The following is a 4133-nucleotide window of genomic DNA, read 5'->3' as shown; positions in this document are numbered from 1 at the left end:
CATTTTTTTTTCAGTTGACAAAATACCTTGGAAATTGTATCCTTTAAATTTAGTTAAAGCTGCCTTTATTTTTTAACAATGTAATATTCCATTGTACAAATATACCATAATTTGTTTAGTCAATTCCCAATCTTATGTTTATACAGACATAATGGCCATAAATATCCTTGTACACACATTTCCCCCATTCTTTTTTTTTTGTTTAAATAGGAATGCTTCACAAATTTGTGTGTCATCCTTGCGTAAGGGCCATGCTAATCTTCTCTGTATTGTTCCAATTTTAGTATATGTGCTGCTGAAGTGAGCACTCCCTCATTCTTTAGGATATATCCCTAGAAATAGAATTACTAGGTCAAGGGGTATGGGCATTTGAAATTTTGACATATTAGTCAATTGTCCTCCATAAAGGACTTCCAGTTAACACCCCTACAATTGGTCATTTTCAGCTCCAAATTACAGATGTAGAAACATGACATCACAGGTGTTATTTTCAAGGATGGTGATGGATTTGGGCTGACCCACTTTCTTTTTTTTCTTTTCCATTTTTCTCAAGCCACTGGTGACCGATCATCAGCATTTGGGAGTGGCTGCCTGGGTATAGTCTGAGGAAAGGGAACAAAGTGAGGGGAACTCCCCCATGGTGGCATCTATCCCCGAGCTGTACCTTATTCTATTGGGCTTTGTTCAGGTACCAACCTACCTCAAAGAAATTGTGGCTTTGATTCCAAACCACCACAATAAAGCAAGTCCTTATTTTTTTTTTTTTTGCTGGTGGTGGGTCTTGCCTTCAATTTGTAAAAAAACGCAACATCTGTGCAGTGCAATGAAGCAAAGTGCAGTGAAATGAGGTATGCCCGTGCAAGAATGTGGTTATCTTCTTGTGACTTGCGCAAGGTCACACAGCTCATAGGTTTCAGGAGTAGACTTGAACCCATACGCAAGTTTTTGTTGGTTACTGTGACACTCAGGATCATGGATTTGTGACCATGCCTAAATTAGCTGACGTATCAGCATCATTTATCAGCTAGTTCATGCTCATCCTTTAAGAGCTGGTTCATATACATGTTTAGGGCAGTGCCTGGTACAGAGCTGGTATGGGTTGAGTCGGGTGGGGGAACTGGACATTGTTAGGCTGGGGGCTGAAGCACCAAAGTTGGCAAGGACGACCTCTCTGGTCCTTCCAGCCTGTGATTCACAGAGTTGGGAGCAGCGTTTGAGTCATGGGGGCGGATGAGCATTTTTCTTAATTGAGTAGGAGCTAATGGGAGCTGTATTTCTTTGAATCTGCCCGTTGGACGAGAACAAACATTAATTATCTCTGGGCTGGAAAGGCCAGATACAATTTACCGAACGAAAGGGCATCTTCCCCCGTCAGTTATAAAACAGTGTGCAGAGGAGCGGCGCGCGCTTTCCCACCGCCGAAGTCTATCACGGGCTGCAGAGTTAAATACAGACTGAAGGCCCAGTTAACCGGCCTCCACAGGAAGCAATTAAATGTGGCCCTGCCCCCTCAGCAACGCTCCAGCAGCTGCCCGTGGGGTCTTTCAAGGCTCAGCAACTTGCAGGATGGCCGAGGAATAATAATGCATTGGTTTTCTCTGGGGACACAAAGAAGGCACCATGGGAGCTGGTCTCCCCTAATTAAAGCAAGATTCGAAAGGTGTCAATGAGGCGCATTTGCCATATCTGGTGGGCAACCCAGGCTCCAGGGGAAGGAATAGTGATGTGGCTGCTGCTTTCTCCTAATGCAACCTACCATTTCACACTGTACTTCTCCCCTCCCACCGAATGCCCACTTTCTTACTTCAGTTGGGAGCCCTGAGTACTTCTAAGTCTTTTGGGCTCAGTGAGTTTGGTGGTTATTCTGAGGATGTTTCTGGGATGATGCAGTTAGCTCACTCTATAATAACTAAGACTCTGAAGCGGTGGCCGGTCCGGGACGCAAAGCTGAACCCAAGTCAGCCTGCGCTTCCGGAAAACACCTGTCAAGGAAGGCAACACGCCAGCTGCAGTCCTCCAACTCGGCGCTGGCCGGCTCACCTTGCCTTAGGAAACAGTACCTGCCGGCCTCCTAAGGAGATCCCGACCTCCCAGCCAGTCCTGCCCTATTTCCACATTGCCTCTTCTAACACTTTATACAACTCACTGTTGCCCAGAATCCCACAGGGAGCTCTACTGCTTACAGTGATGGCGAACCTTTTGAGCTCGGTGTGTCAGCATTTTGAAAAACCCTAACTTAACTCTGATGCCGTGTCACATATAGAAATTTTTTGATATTTGCAACCATAGTAAAACAAAGATTTATATTTTTGATATTTATTTTATATATTTAAATGCCATTTAACAAAGAAAAATCAACCAAAAAAATGAGTTCGCGTGTCACCTCTGACACACCTGTCATAGGTTCACCATCACTGGATGAGGTACTGTGACCCCCTCCCCGCCCCCCCCCCCCCCCCCCCCGCCCCTAATCCATGGATTATTCTCCCTTGAATGCAGGACATCAAACTCACTATGAAATCATTTTAGTTTTGTTGTTTGGCAGTTTGGAGGAAGAGTAAAGGAGAGCACTGTATGGGGTTTCTCTTTCTCCTCTTTTTGACCTTTTTGTTCAAGAGCTGGGAGCCCGGGTCCCATTGACAGCAACACATGTCTTCAGAGCATGCTGTGAACGGAAATTGCCAAGAGCTGTTTATGTCAAGGGAACTGAAATTGGAGCTGGGTGACCATAAAGAAGTTTGCCTATGCGCATCCCACTCATGAACTCTTGAACTTTCAACACCTCCCAGAATTTCCTTGTCAACCCACCCCCCACCTTTTTAATGCTATAAGAAAACTTAATTTTTTTTTATTATGAGGTTCCTTCTCTTTTCACATTAAAATATTTATTGAGCATTCGATAGGATTTTTTTCTTCTAGTATTGTTAAAAACCACAGATTGAGACATATTTAAAGTGTTAAGAGTTTATTTGAGCAAAAATCTATCGGAATCCTGCAGCTCCAAAGCGGAAGTGGTTAGGAACACTTGGCTGACTGGAGCTGAGAGAGAAAAGGCTGAAGCAAAGTAAGGAAATGATTGATTGGCTGTAGCTTAAAGCCTAGTTGACTGTGACTGGTTGTCCTTCAGTTTCAGTTTTGTAACTTTGAGGCATTTACAGGCTTAGGTTGTAGTTTGCTTATGTAGGTGCCAAGTGAATTGGGTCCACCTGGGTTTGAAGGCCTCCATGTTTAATTCATTTAACAGTAACAATTGAATGGTAAATAATTTAATCCTCTACATTTCTTTAAAGAATAATATATATTTTTAAAAAGTAGAAGTTCATCGAGGGGCTACATTTATTATTAACTGAGCACAATCTCCACTTTCAGGGGGTGAGTCCCACCGTTGGAAACCAATGATTAAAAATTCCCACTCCTTACCTCTGTTTCTGAGTCAGTCTCTCTCTCTCTCTCTCTCTCTCTCTCACACACAAACACACACACACACACACACACACACACACAGAATAATTGATGGCCTGTTGTTACTCTGTGATTTTTTTTTCCAGTTGAACTGGGGTTCTAGGGTGGAGATCTCCATATTGGGTCTGGATGCACTCACTAGCAATATCCCCCTGAGGAATCTACTGGGTCACTCTGAGCCCTAGTTTCCTCATCTTTAAAATGAAGTCTCCTTATTCTATAAGGTCACTTTCTGTCCTTATGTCCCACAATCCCACAACTCCCTGGATTTAGAAAGAGCTACAATTTATAGTGGCAATTAATACACAAGCAAGGAAGGCAAGTCCTTATTTGCATATAAATAGAATGCTAATCAAGAGGTGCAGATAAAGCTCCTCAGAATCAAGATGGGCTGTCAGGACACCATCCTTCTGCAGGTGCCAGACAGGGCCAGCAGAGGCAGGAGAAATTAGATTTAACAGGAGTAGTAGAGTGCTGTGGGTTATCCACCGTCACAGGCACACTATATGGCGTCTGGCTCCTAGTGCACAGCTTGGGGGAAGCGTTATCGCTCTAGTCCTGGAATTTGGAACCATTATCTACCAGAGCAGAGGGATTAAAAATAATGTTTGGGCCTGATGGGCAGTGGCTAGCAGTCAGCCACATGGGGACATTTATTGTCCGATGAAAGG

General features: G+C 43.8%; 1 non-coding gene across 1 annotated transcript; it reads right to left on the bottom strand.

The window, feature by feature from the left end:
* Nucleotides 1–201: 201 nt before the first annotated feature.
* On the bottom strand, nucleotides 202–308 carry LOC139009733 (U6 spliceosomal RNA). The gene has a single exon (XR_011471433.1). It is a non-coding gene; the product is annotated as a U6 spliceosomal RNA (small nuclear RNA).
* Between the last annotated feature and the right edge of the window lie 3825 nt (nucleotides 309–4133).

This window comes from Myotis yumanensis, unplaced genomic scaffold, assembly GCF_028538775.1.
Source record: "Myotis yumanensis isolate MYYU_CA2020_CCGP unplaced genomic scaffold, mMyoYum1.0.hap1 SCAF_4, whole genome shotgun sequence".
Classification (NCBI taxonomy): Eukaryota; Metazoa; Chordata; class Mammalia; order Chiroptera; family Vespertilionidae; genus Myotis; species Myotis yumanensis.
Note: the sequence above shows the minus strand (reverse complement) of the source record. Positions and strands in the feature narration are given on the sequence as shown.